Raw genomic sequence first — 21,713 nt, forward strand, 5'->3', positions numbered from 1 at the left:
GCAGGAGCTGCCCCACTCCCCTCTGAGGAGCTCCAGCACCTTGACATGGGCACCTGACTCCCAGGGAGGGGCTGGGAGGGGGTAAACAGTGCCTGAAGTTTTCTCTGCAGGTTTTCTAGCAAGGCTCTGTTAAAGGAAGATCATATAGATCTCTTGTCATCCATGCCTGTAGAGACTTGTCCTCCTTGGATGACTTTGGTAATGTGGCACCAAGAGCTAGACTGGCTACATGGCCAGGAGTGAAATGGAGAATGGAGAAGCTGGAACTCACACTGCTGTAGCATTCTTTTGGCTTGTAGCAAAGCTTCAGCACAATGATACAGTCCCAAATTCAACCATCAGCAAATGATTCCTCTCCCCCAACAGCAGCACTGAGGTCGGTGAGACTGTGGTCAATTTTCCAGCTGTACATTCAACAAACTTCATTCTTTATGCTGAGCATTAGCCTTGATATCCTGAATTAGAGATCAGGCAATACTATACATTATTTCCAGCCAGGGATTAATTAAATCTCAACATTTCTGAGAGGCAGCTGGTATAAAGGAAGCCATTCATTCCAGCAAGGTCCAAATGAACAAGCTCCTCATTTGTTTCTAGGCTTGCTCCATGGTGGAGTGAAAAGTAAGCTGGGAATTACCTCTTGCAAATGCTTTTAAATGTCTGATAATAATGCATATTAGGTACCCTCCAGAGGTTCTTTGTGCCAACCACTGCTCCTTCTTCTTCAGGTCCTGAAACTGCCTTTTCTCTGCCCTAAGAGTAGGTCCCAAATGTGGCAGCAATGTCCCTTTCAGTACACTGCCCAAATGAGCTCTGCAGTGCTTTGTTCCTGATGTTCCTTGGGCTGGAGGAAAGCAGCACAAAGCCCCTGGCACCATGCTGGAAAAGAACTAAAACCCTGTTTTTGTCTTAACATGGTGAGGGCAGGCAAGGGGGGACAGGGCTGTGTGTTTTGCTCCAACTGGCTGCAAACAGGGGCTGTGAAGGAGACAGCAGGGATGAAGATGGGGCAGCAGAGCTGATGTCTCTGGGGATTGAAGTGGGAGTCCACCAGCCAGCGTCTTCAGGGGGATTCTTCCCAGAAAAATGGGAAATCTGCCATCAAAAAGCCCCAAAGCTGAGGAAAACACTGACTTCATTAGAACTCTTCACTGACAAAACTGCTCACAGGTTTACTCATTGTCGTCCCATGCCCATGGTGCTCATGCCCCCATGCACATGGCTATGGAGACACCTGGGAATGTCTGTGCCATTCCCCACAACAGGGCATTTTCCATGGTTTCTTGGCTTTTTCTGGGGCAGTGAAACAGCTGGGGCTGCCCACAGCTGCTCACTTGGCTTTCTCAAAATCTGCTGTTACTTGTTTGGGCTTATTTAAACTCGCTTTCTTCCTGTTCACTTTTATTCTGCTTTTCTTCATCAAAATCCTACTTGGGCTGAGGAGGGACTTTGAGACCTGGAGGGTTTCCATGGGTCTGGCTTGTATTAGAGGGGGCAATTTCCCAACCACCGGCTCAGTTTCAAAATTCCCTCTCTCCCTGCCTTACTGAGGAAAACCAGGGGCACACATGCAGCCTCCTGCAAAGACTCCTTCTCCAGCAGGATGAAATCAAGGTGAGGGAATTTTGACAAGTTCAGCAGAGTGGGTTGGGCTGGAGACCTGCTGCTGGCATGCTTGGAGTTGAGATTTTTCAGACTGATGTTAATTTCTGCAGCTCTTCCTCCATCCTCCTCCCTCCCTGCAATCACAACCCCACGATCACAGCAACCCTCATTTGCAATCTGCACAGGGGGCTCTTGCACAGGTTGAAATAAGTGACATTCCCAAACCAGTGCCAGTGACACGATAATATTGTAAAAACCATCATAAATCTGGGGTTTGCTCTTCGTTGTTTCAGTGCAGCTCAAGCTAGTCAAAGAAGTAACATGTTGTAAAAATCAATGAAATAATAATAAAAAAAAATTCTTAGACATAAGATAATCCACTCCTGGAAACATTTAAGGTCAGGTTGGATGAGGCTTGGAGCAGCCAGGTCTAGTTAAAAATGTCCCTGTTCACTGCAGGGGGAAACTAGAGGAAGTCCCTTCCAAACCAAATTTTCTATGATAAGCATGCCAGATATTCCACTATAAATAACAGCTTTGGTGTCTTTCATAATTTGGAGCAGAGTTTCCTCCTAGTCCTTCTCATGGATTAAGTTCCATCCCCAACCCACCAAAAACCCCCAAATCCACGGAGTAATGATCTCTGTAACACAGGCTGCTGAAAGCCACGTGAGTTCCTGAGTGTTGGAACTGCAGCCCCCATTTCCCCCTCCAAACTCCCCTGTTGCAGGCCCAGCTGCACAATATTCATCCCCCATGTGCCTCATGTCCAGTGGATGTTGCATTTTAAAAGGTGCCTTCGTGCAAGTCAGCATCAGCAACGCGAGGAGACGTTCTGCAGAGCCAGCAGTTTTTGCAGGGAACCACGAGATGGCGATGGAATAGAAATTTCCATCCAGAGGAAAAGCAGTGCTGGGTTACAGAGAAAGGACTGAACCCCCTGCACGCTGAGCCCTCTGCCAGAAAGTAAAAAGCAGGGAGGTGTTGAAATTTTACATTATTTTACAGCTTTTTTTTGGGCAGAGCACATACATACTCGTTCTGTATTTATAGATTATCAAATAACTGAAGCATAGCCCAGTTTTCCCTTTTTTTTTTAAAATTATTATATGCTTTAAAATCTCCTGGATTAGAACAGAAACTTAATCCTGCTATGACCAATCAAGTCACCATGAAGGGGCAGTAAACTGCAGCCTTTTAGAGTTTGCTGCATAAGAATAATTAAAAAAAGGTATCTTGCCTTTCTCCAGTTGCATTTCCCAAGAGATATGTCCATCATTGATCAGCCCACTGAAGGGAATTTTGACACAAAGTGAAAAATTAATTAATTAAGATTTTTAATTAAAACACAGAGAGGCATGGGAAATGGGAAGCTGGTAGTTGCAATCCCTTCACCCTCTGAGCTCACCCCTTCTCACAGGATGGTGTGACTGGGATTTGGAAGGTGGGATGAATAAATGTGACTAGATTACAGCCTGGATGTTGAGAAGGGTCTGAATATTGTTGCTTAAACCCCCCCCTTACTTTATCACCTCCTTTTTGCTATAGTCTTTCCCCTCTGCTGGAAAGGTATCCATATTCAAAGGTGCAGTCCTTTTTATTTAATGAATGAATATTCATAAAATTATTTGGGTTGGAGGGAACCTTAAAGCTCATCCAGTTCTACCCCTGCCATGGCCAGGGACATCTTCCACTACCCCAGGTTACTCCAAGCCCTGTCCAGCCTGGCCTTGGACACTTCCAGGGATCCAGGGGCAGCCACAGCTTTTCTGAGCAATGTTTCCCAGTCTGTGACCACCCTCACAAGGCCCCGTGGTAATTTCTGTGATTATTCTCAGCATCAAGGAGTAATGTTGGCAGTTTTATACAAGGGGAACAAAATCAACAGAAACTGAACTGTTTTCAAATGCTTGCAAAGCAGAAAAAAATCCATGTCCAGCATCTCCATCCTCCCTCTAAAAACACTCAGTGAGGAAGTACTCAAATCCTAAAGCCACCAAACTTTTTTTTAATGTGACTTTTAAAGGCAATTCCATTAAAAAACAGTGTGCCTTTTCTCTGGGTCTCTGTCCCCCCAGCTGCCACAGTGCAGGGCATGGGAGCAGCACCCACTTCTCACCAGCTCCTTCGACACCACACAGGGAGAGGGTGGCAGTTTTCACCTTCCTTCTTCAGGGTAACAATATTTCTACTGCCAACCCAAAATCTGGGGACCTGTTAAACTGAATGAGGATAAAGGTCCAGGTTTTGAACCCATAATTCAATTAGGACTTGCACAAATGCAGCTTCAAAGTGCCCTCATGAAGATTTGCCCTGCAAATTTAAACTTCACTTTTCAAATCTGCCCTTTAGGTTCCTGCTTGAGAAGGAGAGGGGAGACAGCTTGAGGAGATTCATTTTTCCTTTAGTTTATATATAACTTGCTAAGCTTTTTATTTTTTCAAATGAGCTTACTATGTCCAATTTAAGTCAAAATTTAATGATCCCTGCAGTAATTCATTTAAGGATACAGCTTCCATAAACGGCGTAGCATAAGTCAGGGAATAACTGTCCTTGTCCTCAGCACAATCATTAATCAACTTTATTAAAATCAGGATTGGCTGAGGAGGTTTGCATAATAAAAGAAGACTCAGAGTCTTTTCCAGGACTAAAATGGACCTGAGACCAAACTTTGGATATTTCCTCCCCTCTTCCCCAGGACTTTGCTCCATGTAACTTGGGAGCATCCATGTCCAGAGTTCATGGTTGGGCTCACATGTGGAATTGGATGGGGTGATAGTGGTCCTAAAAAGGGTTAAAAAAGACCAATAGTCCCTAACATAGACAGGCATGTTGCTTTGCACTTAGGGCAGGAAGGGGATGTGGGAAACATCCTATTTCTGGCAATTTTAGTGGGGGTTTTCAATGCTTCAGTGTAGGGATGCTTTCTGGATGAGGCATTAGCCTCAGAGCAAGCACCTGGAGTTATTTTATATTATGTTATTTTGTATTATTATATATTATTTTACATCTTCATCTTCCCTTTAGATTGGGCAAGGCCCTGAATGCCTGCTCTGCTTAATGATGGTGCTGTGAGTGGCTGAGCCCCTTGGCAGGTCAGGGGAGGCAGGAGCAGCCCAGGGTGCCACCACGAGGGACCAATTAGATCTCTGGATCCAATTAGCAGTAGCTGTGATTTGTGTGCACCCCCTCTGTGCATATGGCTATGCTGAACTTTCCCTCTGCTTCAAACGTCCTCACGGAGCGCGGGCGAAACGAGAGGAAGGAACATTTGTCTGGGGCTTTTTTTGAAAGCCTTTATCATGATGGACGAGGAACCTTTTACATCATTCTCCAACTTGCAAACAAATGAGGTACCTTCATCACCCTCCCCTGATAGTGGAGCTGGCAAGTGACAGCGCGATGAGCTGCTGGGGAGAGGGTAAGGGTGTGCAAGTGTTTCATTGGACATCATCAACCAAGTTTGCTGGAAATAAAATATAAGTGAAGTCAGATGCTGAGGGCTTAAGTGTCCATGCATTAACCAAGATGGTTTCCATCTCGTGGAGCAATTTGGGCTCCGGCCATTTAGGGCAGGACAGGAATTGTTTCTCATTTTAATGGATGCTGGGCATCCAAATCCCTTCGGTGGCATTGAAACATCTCATCCCTAATTTCTATGTGTTTCAGTCCCTCACATGCAGCCAGCTCCTGCAGGGCACTCCAGGAAGCCTGATGAAAGTGTTGCTGGTATTACCCAAAATGATCTTCAGTTTCATTGAAGAAAACAGACCAAGAAGAAGAGAAAGAAAGGTCCAGGTCTGTTGACAAAATGTCAGGGAGATGAATAAAGCTGGTTCCTTCTTCCCCATCAGTGGTTTCAGCCCAGAAATAGAAGATCCCATCACCTGCAGCCCACCAGCAGATCCCAGCTCAGGGTTTCACAGGCTTCAATGAGGCTGCAGCTGGGCTGGCAGCAGAAGGGGACAATGCAGGGCAGGTCCTGCTGCTAACCATCCTGGTAAGGGATGCTGCCAGCACTGGGGATCAAGGCTGTGATGAGGGACTGGGAGCTCTGCAGCACAGCCCAGGGGTGGTCAGGTCTGCCCCTCTCTCCTCCATCTAGAGGGATTTTAATGGCAGGATGTCCTTCCTGGCAGGAGGTACTGATAGTGGGGTGGATCACCAACTCCAGCCCAAAAGGAGGAGATAAAAACACTTTACAGAATTATTAAAAAAAATAGTCATCTAGCTGGAAAGTCTCTGTTAGAAAAAAAGGCAGTGTTGGAGAAGAAACCCCTGCAGACATTCATAGCCTTGACAGAATTGTTTAGGGTAGAGTAACAGGAAAAAGGCCCCAGATTTTTTCCTAAATGAGCTCTTTTACACAGAAGCTGGCTGGCAGTCAGCTCCTAGAGATGAGTGTGGGGAGAGGTTGTAAGTAAGTTAGGGGAGCAGCAAAGGGGGCTGAAGGTTGCATGACATCACTTCAGGTCAGAGTGTCTGAAAAAACCCAAAATAGCTTCTCCCTGTTTGACTGAAGAGTGAAGGGGGCAGTTCCCCATCCCTTCTCTTACAGGTGGTTCAATTTGTCTTTCCTTGGTGGGGAGCAGGCAAAGTTGGACAACGTTATCTCCAGAGGGGAAGGATAAAGTGGGTGATGTTTTCCAGAAGTGGAAAATCCAGCAGAATTAAATTTGATCCTTGGAAAAAGATAAACATCTTTAAATGCCCAGCTCAAATGCTGAAGTCACCGTAGCTGACCCACAGAGAGGAAGAATGGTTTTGTGGTTAAGGCACATCGCTGAGATCTGAAAATCTGGGTTTGATTCCATCAGCCACAACCTCCCTGTGTGCTCACAGACAAATCTCTTCCTATCTTTTTGCCCAGATCACTATTTATAAAATGGGGTTGAGAACTCTTACTTTCTTACCAATAGTGCTGCCCATGAGGAGTTTGCAGCCATGATGAAGTTCACAGATTGTGGATTGAAGCAACAAGTTTCAGGAGTCTCCTTGATAATGATTTTATCTATTTCCTTCATGGAAGGAGCTGAATTCCCCACTTGAAAGCAAGATATTATACCCACAAACCACTCCTATTCATGGGTCAGGATTTGAAACCAATTCTTGTATTAAAAAAGATGAATCACAGCACAAAAATGACTTAATTAGCTGTGCAGACAGCCAGTGTGAGCACAGAATACCCCGAGCGAGGGTCCTCTCCAGCCAAACATCATCCTTTAGGGAACTTGGCATTCCTTCCAGGCTGTGTGTCAAGGAGACTGAGCAACTTTACATCAACACAACATGGATTTTCCTTCTACCAAACTACTCTGCAATCTGTAATTTTTAACCTCACAAGTTTGAGATTGTACCTTAACATTTGCAGGAAGCAGATGGCTTCTGCATACTGCCAACCTGTTGTTACAAAAGCATCTTCCAAGAATTGTTTTCTACCCACAGTCGCTAACCATAATTAACCTTTCATATGATTTAATAAACAGCAAAAAATATTTGCCATCTCATATTAATAAAGAGAGCTTTTCAGGACATTTTTCCCCCCTTCTCAAGAACATAGAAGCTGCAGTAATTTTTGTGTGCGCTTGTTTTTATTGCCCTTCAAATTATTTAGGGATGCAGTTTACCTATGCTGATTAAAGCTGAGAAGGACAGCAGAACAGTGGATGAGCAGAGCATCTTCTGGCATGGCACAAAGTGACCTTTTATTTCAGGAAAAAAATGAAGTTTGGGTGAGAAGCATGTCTGCTAAGCGTGGGGCAGCGAGGGAGTGCAGAACCCATTGACAGACACAGTTATATCAAGTTGTGTTTTCCAGCTTTCCCACACTCATGATTTTAATGCTTCATGGAGTTTTAAGTGATAATAATAGTCCTGTAGTACTTTGACCTTTTTTATATTGAGAAACCTCACTGACTGGTCATTTTTGGGCAGAGTGCTCTCTCTCTAGATACACACATACCAGGGTGACAGACACCTCCAAAGTGCCTTGGAGACAGCTAAGTGATAAGTGGGATATTACCATGATTTCATTAATGAATGAAAATGAAGATGTTGGCTAAGACTTACCCCCATATTACAGGGGAAATGAAATGGCAGACATAAGTAAAAAGCTGGCATGGGGGACCAAAGTACATCTTTCTGTTTCTGATGGACAGTTGCTTTGGCTTAGGATATTAAATATGAAACTACAAAGGAAATATTCTCTTGGTTTAACCAATTTCCATAATGGGGGTTAGGGAACACTGTCCCTGTTAGGACAGGAGAACTTCTTTAATTAATATTTCTTGTGACTGTTGAGAGCTCATCATCCATTAGTATGATAATGTACCTTTGAAATTACAAATACAATTATGATGATAAATTCTTGGCTATAAAAAAATAAAATAATATACATACAAAGATTGAGTTGCAGTCCAGGAACTAATTCCAGGAGATGGCCCCAGGTTTTCTGCTTTCTCCCTGGTTTTGCTGGTAGATTGGAATTTGCCAAATGGTGTTTCGTTCCTGTTTATTATCAACGTGCTGCCAAGACTGAAATGGATCAGCTTCAATTAAGATGGATGCACATCAAATTAATGCAAGCTCAAGGAGGCTGACTTTGTAGCTGAAAACAAAATATATTAAAATAATTAGAAAAGAATTTGCTTTCTGAATCTAGAAATTAGGCAAGGGAAGTCAAAGATCTCAAGAAGAGAAGAGTAGGGTTTTTTTTAATATTAAGGATAAAACTTCTGGTTTTTATAAACATAATATGCTCCTGAAACCAACCAAGCAGTTGCAATGTTTTCTTTGCATCACATTTCAGATGTTGACTCATATATTTGCTTGCCTGGAACACAGCAGAAAAGCGCCATTTTGTTAAAGATGCCATTTCTTTAAATATTTCTGGTATCCTTTTCCAGTAATTAATGCTTCTGTTATGCCAGACTGTGGGTACACTCCTTATTCTGCTCCATTTTGAGATAATTTTGTCCCAGTCTTACTCTAGAGATTTTTTTTATAGTGTTAGATTTTATCCAGTTTAGAACAATTTTTTAAAAAAAAATTATTCCCACTAAAAATTATTTTCCTGTGGAGACAAAACATTTATCATGATATAGACACAAGTTTGAAACATGCAAATGTGTTTTTTACTGTTGTAGAGCTCAGTGAAATACAGGATAGAAGAAACACAGAATCAGTAATCTTTTATACAATCCTTTTCCTCTTTCCCTGGTACTCCAAGGTGCCCTCTCTGACTATGAAAATTCAGAGTTTGTTGCTGCTGTTGTCCTAGGAAACCATTTTTTAAGCCCAGTTTACAAGGTCTAACCAACTGAATTTAATTTTCTTTCCTTTCCAATTTAGTTTAAAATTCAGGCGGAGGTTTAGCCTTTGACCTGCTGAATTTTCTTTTTCCTGAACAATGTCCCATTATTATTATTATTATTATTATGAAAGGTGTTTTCTTGCTGTTGTTTCTTGTCTTGTTTTGTTTTTTGTTTTGTTTTGGTTTTTTTTGCTTATTTAGCCTGTTGGGGTTTTTTCTCCCTTTTTTCCAAGAGGATGGGTTAAAGAGTCACTCCCAGCACTTTTTGGATTCATTGGATCCAGCTCAAATCCACAGGACAAATATTTTTTTGCCACAAAGAGCCCTGAGGATCTATAATCTGCAAGTCCTTTCAGTCCCCTGGCAGCTGTTTCCAGCCAGGACGTGTTTTTTGGTTTTTTGGAAGAACACGTTTTCATTCAAGAGATGTTACAGCAAAATTCAAGCAAGGTCTGCAGTGGTCTGTGTCCGAAGGCAACAAAGCCAGCTTTCTCCTCGGGTTTGGGTTTCTTTTCAGCACTTACCAACTTTGTCTCACAACACCCTTGAGGAGGCAAAAGCGCTTTTTGTTCCTTTATTAACAGGCGAGGGAAGTGGGACATTAAAATCCCAGTGGTGCAGCAGGAGGCAGCCCTGGGGACGCCTTGGTGGGGCAAAGAGGGGGTGTGGGGTGATGCTTTGGGTACCCCCCGGCCCCTGCTCACCTTACCCACATTAACCTCCTCTCACAAATTTATTCCCTCAAAATTCAGAGCCACAAAGCTCTGGGAGAGCTGCTTCAGCAGGAAGGCAGAGGATTTATTTGCCGCTAACCTCTTTGGGGAGTTATTTTTTGTCCCTCTCCAGCCTGCACATGGCCCTGCCATCGCTGCCACCCCTCGCCAGTTTTAAGGCATTTGTACACAGATCCCTGTGGAGGAAATGGGCTCTTTTTGTCCTGTATTGCAGATGGCAGCTATGAGAGAGGAAGATTTATGTCACTTGCCCAACTTCGCCCTGGAAGTCTTTGGCAGAGATTTGCACCCCGGTCTCCAACCTCACGCTACAATTTGTGACCATCGCTCCTGGCTCCACTTCAGCCTCTTCTCTCTCAAAGCAGGGATAAGGACAATTTCCATCTTTCACCCTTTTATAACAAATCTCATGATAATTTATTAATATTTCTTTAAAACCCTCTCTTTGAAGTGTTTTGAGATTGTGCAAAACTACACTTTCATGAAAAGGAAAATTAAAGTTATGGACAAAAAGGTTGAAGCAGAAAGATTAGAAATTGTAATCTAACAGAAAAAATTCAACATTAAAACAACAATCTGCTGCTCCAAGGGTCATCCTGTGATTTACATGGAGTAATTCATGATTTTCCAGCAAGTTGCCGGGCAGACCTCAAAGATCGATGCCTCTAAGGGAATACTAATTTTAAAAAGTATTCAGCTCCTCATCAGATGTTGAGGAGTATGGCACGCTTTCATTTCTCCCTGCACATTAGCCAAATTAAATCAAAATAAATATCAATGAAAATATTGCACAGGATATAAAACCCCATCCATTTGTGCTCTATCCATATGCTGCTTTACGAGACGCTGGGTTTCGCTCCTGCTCCGCTCTCCGCTGCCAGCCCCGAGCGCACAGCAAGGCGCGGAGTCCCCGATGTGCTTTAGGCATTCATCCCTCCAATACTGCACCCTGGGGCCTGCCTGCAGTTTTGTTCTCACCCTGTATCTTCGCCAGGCTTGTTTGTGCCCACGGGCAGCAGCCGTGGCCTGGCCAACGCCTGCCAGGCCGGCTCCAGTCCCGGCCACCGGCTCAGGCTGCGCCGCTGTCACTGCGGGACCAGCCGCAAGGTGCATTCCTGCCAGCAAAAAGTACAGTTGCTAAAAGGTGCTTTGTTCATTAATTATCTTAGGGTGGTTTGGACAAAGCAAACATTTCCATGTCCAGGAAGCTGTTTCTGAGGGATGCTGGTGCATTTGCACCCCGCGGGGTCCCTCACTGTGCATCTGCACCGAGGCACCGCACAACCTGCAAAGCACGGAGTGCCCGCGGCAGAAATCATAAACCGCAACTCAGGGTTTGGAAATGCAACCTATTTGTGCCGGCTCAGGAGCAAGAGCAGCGATTTCTGCTTTTAAAACCGGTGCAGTTTTTAGGGTAATGTGATTAGAGATTCAACATTTCCCCCTCTCATTATTATTTAGCTCCCTCATTTGAATGCTCAGGTTTGAGGGAAAGGGGATTGCTTAGAAATTACAGACGCAGCCAAATTTCTTCCTTCCCCTTTGACAGGGCAGCGCTGATGGTTATTGTTCTTTTCTAGCTGCATTACGCTGTCCTTGATTTTTGTTTCAAGCAGTCTAATGGCATGATGTCAAATCCTGCTAATTGGTTTAGGATTAAAATGCAGGGCCACATCACTCTCTTGATTAACCAGCAGCAAAACTGCTTTTGTCTAACGATCGTTTCAGAGGAGAAAGAAAATAAAGCATATAAAGGAAGCGTCAGGCTTTTGTCAGTAAAAATACGTAGGAAACTGCTTTTTTTTTTTTTAAGGAAAAAAAATTGCCACTGTGAGGCCCACTAAGTTTTGACTTGTAGCAGTTCAAAAGCAGCCCCGTGGGGAAAGATCGCTTCCTGAGGAGCAGGGACTGTGCTTTTATCCAGCATCCAGCCACTCGCTGCGCCACACTGGAGCATCCGTGGCTGGACCTGCTTGTATTTAACACACCAGCAACAAAAAATCAACAGGAACATCTCAGCCCTAGTTCTGGCCTCTCTGACACCCAAATAATCCCAGTCCCAGCCGAGTTTGTTCCGGGATAAATAACCCAGGAGTGAGCAAAGGCTGTGGTGGGCAGTGCAGGGAGGTGCTGGGAGCTGCAGGCTCTAGCAGGGACCTGAGCAGGATGTGGGATGCCTGGGGCCATGGGAACGGGCTCTGCAGCTGCAGCATCCCACTCCACTCACCCTAAGGACTCAGAAATTAGTTCTGCATCCTGAAGCAGGATTGTGCTTGCTGGGACAGAGCTCACCTGTTGGGTAATGAGCATAAAGAGGTAGTTTTTCATGGGGATTATTGGGAGAGGAAGAGGGGAATTCATGGTTCAAATTAAAATAGTGGGAGCAACACCAAACCGCTACTTTGCTACCCCTCTGCTATATAAAAATAATACCCCAACAAACCCACAAGAACCCCCCCAACAACCCTCAAAGATTCTCCCTACTGCACTGTTTAATCTCCTTGGCTCCTGTTTTCCCTGACCAGCTGAGGGATTTAATTTCCAGGGAATTAGACATCCAATTCAGGGCATTGTTTTGGGAAATGTGCACACGATTTACCACACACAGTCCTGAAAGTCACCGTCAGACCCAGCACTCCCAGCACGCTCCAGTCCCATCCCTGCTCTGCTGGGAGGTGAAAGGGGCTTTATTGGGAAGGTTTTGATGCATTTGGCATGTCTTTGAACCTGGCTCCCCCAAAGGGAGAGAATGAACTCAGGCGGAGAAAGAAAAAGGGAAATAAAAGGGCCCTTCCCATCTGCCCGGCTGCATTCAATGGGGAGCTTTTTAAAAGGTATAATAGAGGTTTGTGTGTTCCTGCTGAGATTTGTTCTGGTCAACTTCTCCAGGGCGCTCAGACAGGGCAGTGTGGTGTGTCTACCCTCCCCCAGCACCCTTAGAAAGAAATTACAGTCGGTTTCCTTTTTTTTTTAAACTAATTTTTTTCTGCTGCAAAAAGTGTATGCCCTGCACACACATTGCTCTTGCACAAAAGCAACTCAAGCCAGCCCTGCCGAAAACTAATGTGGGTCTTTCTCTGGGTTTTTAGCAGCAGTGCAGTAAAGCCTGGTGCTCCCAAGCATGGCACTGAGGCATCCAACCCCCAGATATCCCTACAGGATCCAGCCCACGTTTTCCTACAGAGCTTCTTTGGGACAGTGGGGATGGGGAGCACCTGAGGGCTCAGCCCAGTTTTCCAGCATCCCATTGTGGAGGTAAATCAACAGCACATTGGCCGTACTCCAGAAGTTGTCCTGCTCTTTATTGTGCTCTGTGACTTGTTGGTGTGATTATTAAAAGCCAGGTCGGCTGCAAAGCTGATTTTTTTAATGCACTCCTGGCCCTAGAGCAGACGAGATGACATTTAACAACACCAAGCACTCAAGAAGGGGCCCTGTGTCAGCACCCAACAGGTACAGAAACGCCTGAGAAGTTCTTGGCTGTCGTGAGCAGCTTTCTGCTTTGCAAACTATGATAGAAAGAGTGGAAATACGCTTTGTGTGCTTTTCCCTGACTCTGGGACTCCAAAGCAGGAAGATGAGAACATCCTGCACACATGTTAATTAGTCATTCCTTAAAACCAAATGTCACAGCGCTCATATTTAATTCCAAGAACAGACTGATGAATATGTACGTATAGTTATATTTCATTTACATACTCTGGGATTTGTTAAGAGACGCCTAATAAAACCATCTAAAATGAATTAGATGTTCTCTTAACAACATTTATTTTGAATTCATGTGTATCAGAGAAACATTCCCAATACTGTAATAGAGGATTTTCATAGATGTAAAATACATATATTGCATTTCATAAATGAAGATAGGGAGTTAAAGCAGCCACCCTCTAAATGGGATTCGATTCTTGAAGTAGCAAACACACAAAACGGGGCTTGAGGGTCAGGGGAGGCAGTGAGTTTGTAGGAGCCCAAAGAGGATGAAGCTCAGCACCCAGACTGCTGTAAGAAAGTGTCCACATGAGGAAAATATTAAAGGAAATTAATTTGCTCCTCAAAGCCAGCAAGAAAAGAAAATCCCCTTGAGACATTTGCATCCTCTTATTTTCAATTTCCCAGTTCTATACCTAATACTTTTTGAAATTTATTTTTTCCTTTACTCAGAGCCCCTGCCCTTGAAGTGGGGTCCATCCAGGTAGTTGCATTCAAAAAAAGCCATTCCAGCCCAAGAGGCCCTTCAGGGATATTTCTTCCCTTTTCAAACCAAACCAGTTTATATGAAAACCCCTGTGGTTTTGGTTTTGTGTTTTGTTCTTCCCCCTCTAAGTGCCCTGCACCCTGCAAGCTCCCAGGGAGCACAAAAGCGTGTCCTGGCGGGCACATCACCGGCTGGGCAGGTCGTGCCGCAGGAATTCAGCTCACACTCCCGCGGATGTGTGAGTCTGGAACAAATCTGGCTCACCCGCCTGCCTTGGCCGGCCTCCGTAGGGCTGAGAGGGGTGGAAGGCAGTAAAATCTCCTTTCAGTCTATAAAAATCTGCAGAGATATTTGGAATGTGCAGAGGGAGCAGATCTCCCGGGTAAAGCGGAGCAATGATTAAAATAGTCACTTTTCTGACCGTAATCGCAATTTAAATACTGCAGCTTTTGTTTGCAGAATGGCTTTGGTTTATATTCTAGTGACAGTCACACAACTCCAGGGGTTGTTTTTGGAGTTAGTGGCAAAAACATGTGGTTTGAATTTAAAGTCTTAAAGTTAGAGGATCAACGTTTCTCCAGCAAAGATATTGCCAGTGTCTCTATGAGTCATAATTTTAAATCATCAGGAACCTGAACACTCCTCATTAAATGATTAAAGGGGACAGTAATGAAAAAGCTAAAAGAAAGGATAAATATACAGCTATAGAAACAGGAACATCTATTTTCAAAGCAGAAAAAAATACTACCATCCTGACAAAGGACAATAAACTTATCAAATTAACTCACTTTTTTTTTTTTTCTTTCAGTCGAGAATGTAATCTTAATAAAGAAACAAATTTCAGATGGCAGGGTAAGATTACAGCTCTTCTAGACTAGGACTAGAGTTAACCATAACACAGGTTATTGCTGTGGGTTCTGGTCATAATTAACTCTGTATTTATGCCCCACTTTCTGAGAATAAAATGATCCCTGAGACCAAGTGCTTGATGGTTAAGTTTCCTGTTGGGGTATCAAGCTTGTTTCTCTCTACAAGCTCCATGTTAATGTTTTCCCCAATAATCATGGCCTCAACTCAGCCATCCCACACCTGAGCTCATTCCCTTCTCCCCTCCCAAAACAGAGAGTGGGACATGCAGACCAGAGCAGGGCTGGGTTTTGCAGACCACCATCTTTATGCAAGACAGAGGAGAAAAGATAACCTCACTTTGTGTCAAAACATACCTCAGATGAGCTGCTTTTTCTTTCCTCAGAAAGATCAGGGGCTGTCCAGTTCTCCAAAGCCATTCTGATCATTTTCAGTAAGGCATGGAATGGCAATGATTGTGGTTACCAGAGCTGATGCTTGTTGGAAACCTTGGCACATTGTGTTTACAGGAATTGCATTGGGTGGGTTGCAGTTTTGCTCCTTCAGTGCCTGTTTTGAAGCAAATATGTGAAAAAAACAAATAAACAAAATGGAAAAAAAAATAGGTAAGTGTATTGACTGAGGCATTACGTAGCATAAATAAATATAAATACATGAGGCTCGCTGCCTGACTGTATCGATACATTGGCAAGAATTCAAGGGTTATATTTGAAATGCAGAAAATAATCCAGTGAGTCATCTTCCCCACGCTTTGGCTTGCCATCCTCTCCCATTTTCGCTTTGACCCGGGAGGGCACAGCACACAGCCTGAAAATAGGCAGTGGGAAGATGTGGTGTGGCTGCGCCGCTCCGCTCCGCGCGGGGAGCGCCCAATCGCATCCGCAGGCAAACAGGAGGGATGCTCAGGAAAAGTCTGAAAAATGCTGCTGTCACAGGCATTCTCATGCTTTTCTTTGATCTGCATTCCACCAGCCAAGAGAAACGAGCATATAAGAATCCCCCCAAAATAGGTGATAATAATAATAATAGTGGTGTTGACGATGATGATAATAATAAAATAATGACACATAGAAACACAACACCCAAAGTCACTGCATTTTTAGTCCACAGGTCCATGGCTTTAAAACTGAATCACAAACAAAATCAGAACAGGAAACTGGAGCCACACAGTTTAAATACAAAAATGAAATTTTGGATTGTAACATTTGCAAATGTAAAAATAGGATTCAGCCTTAGGCTTCATTACAGATGACTCCACCATGACAGCTTGGCAAACTGAATCAGTGACTTACCTCCCCAAAACAGCTCTTTTCTAGCAGATTTCCCGGGCCAGGCAAGTGGTTTTGGTCTGGCTGAAAGAGTCTTAATGCAAATGGCCAAGGTGGGCACCTGAGAGCAGAGAGGTGGCTCCAACTCCTGGGTCACCAAACTCTTTCCTGAATGAATGTCAATTCCAGGGCCCTATTCTCCCACTCGGATTAGATGCTGCTTTTAGAGGGGACAGGACTTTTCCACAGCATCCTCTTGATCACTGAGTGGTGTGGCAGGTGTTCAGCAATCCCCAAAACTGGCCCTGGACGCTTAACTCCTCTGCAGTGACCTTGTGCAACCCAGCTGGAGATGCCCTCCCTTCCCTCATGTCCCTAAATATGGAATGCAATCCCCAGGAGAGAGGCTGTGCTCATGTTTGATCTGCTGCTTTCCTGGAGAAGGAATCTCACAGTCCTGATCCACCCTGTTCTGCTCCTCCACTGCTCCAAATCCTGACTCACATGAGCATGAGCTGTTGGTCAGGTTAAAGGAACTTTGAACGTACATAGATAAAAAAAAAACAAAAAAAATTCAAATATATAAATGCACACACATATAATATACAGACACAGATGCACAAGATTGTAAGCAAAAGTTACCTAAACCTCTGTGATTCTAATCACAGTAATACACAGCAGTAATAATACGTTGATATTTCATTTCCAAGGACCCAAGGCATAATTTAGAGAAAGGATTCTTCAGAGTACAGCACCTGGCCTATAAACAGGTAATTTCCTTTCATCCCACCATTCTCCTGTCCTTACCCAAGCCTTGCTATTTCATATAAACTGAAGAACTACTACTAACTAACAAACTACCAACATACTGTGTTCCTATTTAAGATATTGGCTACACTCAGTTTTTATGCAGCTTTTGATCCCCAATCCTAAAGCATCTATATGAAAGGCCTTAAAAACAGGTGGGTATGTTTGCAAGAGCAGTTTTCTCCCCCATCCTGCCATCTCTCATCTTGCCATCTTTCATCTTGCTTCATGGATTTTTCCATTAAAAGAATCAAGCATTAAAAAAAAAATGATTGAAGTCTTAAGACCTATGTATTGAGATACTTCTTTTTTTTTTTCTTTTGCACATTGGAAGCAGTTATCTCAGAGATGCATCAAAATGTGGCTGTCTCTTATTTTATCTTCTCAGTCTAACAGCCTGGCAGAGTCACACAGGAGACATGGTGACCAAGGGCTTGGTTAAAGACATAGGAGAACATTCCCTTTTCTCTCTGCATCCATTCACACACAAATCATATGTACAACATGGGTGCCTGCTAAGCAATGGATTCAGCACATTCTCTAAAGAGATTGTTTTCTTAATATTCCTCCAAGTGTGGGAAAACAACAGAGTGCTCAGTCCAGAGGGATCCCCAGGGCCAATGTGGTTTTGTTCTGTCCTGTCCTTGGAATATTTGTGCTTTGCAAGTCCCTGGAAAGAGGGAGGCTCGTGCAGCAGCATAAACCCCTTTGGTGTGTTACCACGTGCCTTCCCTTGGACAATTTGTATTACAGAGGAGCTACAAAGAGGCAATATGTTTGGAATGGCTGATAGAGGAATTGCTCATATAGGCAAAACATAACATTTTTAATCCCATCCTCATTTAATTTTTTAAGCAAAATAAATGATCCCTGTATCTTGGCATATGCATCACGTTGAAATGGAGCCATTACTCTGGGCAGCTTTCTCACAATGTCTTGCATAATGTGGTATGAAAATCATGTACAGCTCCTGTGTTTGTATCTCAGAAGGAAAATAAAAGGCAGTTAAATTACAATGCAAGAATTAAGCTATGAATGGATGTTGCACTCAAGAAGTCTAATGCTTAAGAGGGGGAAATGACAAGATTTTTTTTTCCTCTTCTAGATATTTTATCCTTGCTACAAGCTCAACCATCAAATGTTTCAGAAGAGGTCAAAACTAGTCTATCTGTCTTTTTTATGTGAGTTTGTGAAAGGAATCTCTCCGTGTGGAGTTGTACAGGAATTGACACGATAAACCTAAATGGCTCCTTTACAACTGTTAGGGTTTTCTGTAAACACATGCTGTCCTGCCAGCCAACCAGCTTCAAACCCGGGTGCTGAGCACAGCAGATGGTCTATCCTGCCGATACACACGCTACTAATTCATATTTCAATACACAGCTTTGCTGCCTAAACGAAGCCACTGCCTCTTGAAAAGTTTTAAAACTCCCCATAACTGGTAATCTTGGGGAGGTTAATTGTGAAGACAGGGGAAGGGTGCAAAGAGGAGGCCACTGGCTCTCATGGGAATGGACATTTTGGAGGTGCTTGTTGCAGAGTTGCAGGCATGAATTCTGCCATGCAGTGCCTCCTGCCAGAGGGAAACCATGGCATGGCTGTGCTGCATTAATAGAGGAATAAATAAACCCAGAGAAATCAGCCCTGCTGAACAGAAAAGGTAAGTGGCAATGAAAAATAGGGCTACTGGCAGCATAGTGGTCACAACAACCTGCTATTGGCATGGCCATGTCAAAGGAGGATTTTTAGGGGAAGGCAGGCTTTTGGGAGGGATGCAGGATAATGCAACAATTTAAACAGCTGCCTTGACCCTTACTGCACCAGCTCTGCTACTGCTGCTATGTGCAGGAACATATTTTGGCAACAACACTTGATGTAAAAACCCTTGACTTAATCAGTTTCTTTCTCATCTTCTGCAACAACCAGCTGTCACCTCACAGGTTTGGGTACGATGGTGCACTACAAGATCATTGTTGTTCCACTGGGCTGCCAGAGCAGAATGTGAAGGGGAAATTGTTATTTCACCTTGAAAAAGAAAGGAACGGGGAAAATGCAGGTTCTTGGGGTTTTTATAACTTTATGATGCAAGGTAGCAGGTTTACGAAGCTGAAGGTACCGTGGACATCATAGTGTGCAGAACCTTGGGCACATCAGCTCAAGGCTTGTCACTGTGTCCTGTCACCAGGGCATTCTAGTGTCACCAACCACTGACTCTGAGGGTGAACTGGGAGCATCCACTGGTGAGCCATGGACCACTGCTGCTCCTGGTGGAGGAGGACACAGGAGACACATCCTAAACACTTCCACAAGTGCCTAAAGACAAATGTTCCACACATTTGGCCTGGAGCCCCCACACTGTTGTATTAACTTCTCTCCATTGCTGACAACTGCTTACACCAGAAAGAAAAAATAAAGCTAAACCTCCAAAGGAGCAGTGATCCTCAGCATTAATAACCCCTCTCCTTGAAAGGGGATTGCTGCTTGAAGTCCCTTTGCTGAGGTTTTATCAAATGCTGTGCCTCCTCCACTGAGCTGTGATCAGCTGGGCGACTTCATCCAGTTCAACACTAAGTAGGAGCAGAACCTCCTTCTAAAATTCATTTAATCTTTCTCCCAAAGAAGAAATGCAAATTAATATTAATTTTCTCTTTTTATTTCAATTTACCTACTTCTCTTCCAGAGACTAAATTATAGACGTGTTCCCAAATCCACAGTTCTTTTCTCTGGCTGTAACAGAGAATGAACAGTTCTGATAAATTTGTTAGAGGGGAAAACAGAACAAAAGTGTCCCTAAGCAGGGCAGAACAGCCATTGTTTTCATACACTACTTTGGCTTTTCTTGGTTAAAGAGTTTCAGACGTATAATTGTGTTTATTCTCAAAACTAAACCCCCAAAAACCAACCCAATTTTAAAATATTGTGTATTGTTAAATAATAGAAAATTAAAATCAGGAATTGCTGCAGAAATCACTCACACTGTAAATAAGCATAAATCAGCAGAGAGACATAAATCAGCAGAGACAGAGTCTTACAACTTAATGACTAATTAAAAAATACTAGTATGCAATTAAGGAGTGTGCTTTGATAAACATGCTGTACTACATGAGTTAGCTCTATGCAGACACACAGCATTGCAATAATTTATTATTTTTATATCCTAGGCATAAATGGATGGCATGTGTGCGTGGGTATTATATTGATGCAAGGTAATGCGCAGGGCTCTGTGTGTTGCTGTTTGAAATGAAAAATCTACTTACTGTAAATCAGATAACCCCCTTCCATTTAGATTTAAACCTTCTCCTTAGCACATTTACTGCCAAGCTGCAGGCAAAAGGCACAGGAAGCAGTTCCAGAGGGAAAGGTGGAAGCTAATAAGAAACAGCCACGTGTCTTCACCTTTTTGTGAGGTTCTGCAGGGCTCCTGTCCATGGAATAGGAGTCATTGCAAAGGGCAGTGGCACTGTTTCTGATGGATACGGGGGTCTTGCTTTTCCAACCTTTTTTTGGTCACCTGAACCACCTTCTGAGTCCTCTAAATGAGACTTACTCCCATCACACACATCCAACTGCAAAACAAATTCTGCCACTTGCAGCTCCAAAAGTCGTTCCCCACATCCATCTCCCCATTCTCTCTGTGCCTCGACTGAAGGCAGTCATTGACAGACACAGCACTACTCACATTTTGGGTTTCTGAGACCAGGATACTCAACCCCATGAATGGCATGAACCATGGTGCTGAAGAAGATCTAGAACAGAGCAGGTGGATGATGATAATAAGATGGATTGACCAGACAAAAGATGAGCAGCAAGGCAACACAAGCTCAACATGCCATCCCTCAGAGTTTATCTCATTTCTCCTGCAGCCAGGCTGTTTAGATCAGGAATACATTTTCTAAAATTCTCCTCCTTTCTTACTTTCTGGAAGATCCTCCCAGAAATTCTTGGCTCCCTGCAAGCCATGGGGGGGTCTCAGGGTGCTGCTCGGGTGGACAAGTGGCTGCGCTCCTGCCTGGAGGCAGAAACCACAGCAGCAAAAAAACAGATTTCACGAGAAGAGCAGGGGAGGGAGGGGATGAACAAAAAAAAAAAGGGAATGTGTTAGTTAACTTCGTGTGGTTGTTCGAGCCACTTCCTGACACCCGAGCGACTCATCTGAATTTAACACATTTCTCTTTTGCATTTTGCAGCTCACCTTTAAGAGAGCACAAGGCGGAGGAGGTGGGAATATATGGACTTCAGCCCTTCCCATCCGTTTCCCCCTGTTACTTTCAAAGATTTTCTATTTAGAAAGGAAGGCTTTTTTTTTTTCCTGCTGTTCATACATTACACATACTTCCCAGCCAAAATATCTTGCTTGTATATTTTTTTAATTTAACCTACATTACTCAAAATTGCTCTAAGAATAATTAAAGAGAATTACTTTCCCCATCTCTTTGATTTACCTGAGATTTTATTTCTGAAGAGTGTTTTAAGAAAAAACATTAAAAAAAATGGAGAGATTAACAATTACAGAAAAAAACAATCCCACATCCTCCTTCTTGTTTGAATCTAATGAAAATGTTTAAACTGCATGGATATTTATCCTTATGAAAAACATATGAACAAAACAAAACCCCCAGTATTCTGGTGAGATTCTGTAAACAGGACAAAACGTTAACTGCGGAAATATATCATTTAAGACCTTTATTTCCTTCGAGCTCTTTCCAGGCACCAAACGAGCTTTGCATGCAGATTTCGTTTCAGCTGGGTGGAATCATTCTCATAACTATTCTCCAAAGCCCAAGCTCTGAGGTCAGCCCTGCTCTTTCTGCAATGGGATAAATATTAACAAGTGTGACTAACCCATTCCTTGCGCCCTTCTTAAATTTTCCAGAGTGTGTCAGCAAGCATGAAAGCCAGAGATCAAAAAAGGCAAGGGTTTTATT

General features: G+C 43.5%; 1 protein-coding gene across 1 annotated transcript in view; it reads right to left on the minus strand.

The window, feature by feature from the left end:
• Positions 1-16,470, minus strand: part of CYP2J2 (cytochrome P450 family 2 subfamily J member 2) — a 60,669-nt gene extending 44,199 nt beyond the window's left edge. Inside the window, exons 1-3 of the mRNA XM_077182709.1 lie at positions 16,006-16,470; positions 15,070-15,262; positions 8,005-8,212 (exon numbers count right to left, since the gene is read on the minus strand). The gene's annotated coding sequence lies outside the window, so the exon portion shown is untranslated. The remainder of the gene's footprint in view (positions 1-8,004; positions 8,213-15,069; positions 15,263-16,005) is intronic.
• Positions 16,471-21,713: the final 5,243 nt, after the last annotated feature.

This window comes from Agelaius phoeniceus, chromosome 8 (assembly GCF_051311805.1).
Source record: "Agelaius phoeniceus isolate bAgePho1 chromosome 8, bAgePho1.hap1, whole genome shotgun sequence".
NCBI classification, from domain to species: domain Eukaryota; kingdom Metazoa; phylum Chordata; class Aves; order Passeriformes; family Icteridae; genus Agelaius; species Agelaius phoeniceus.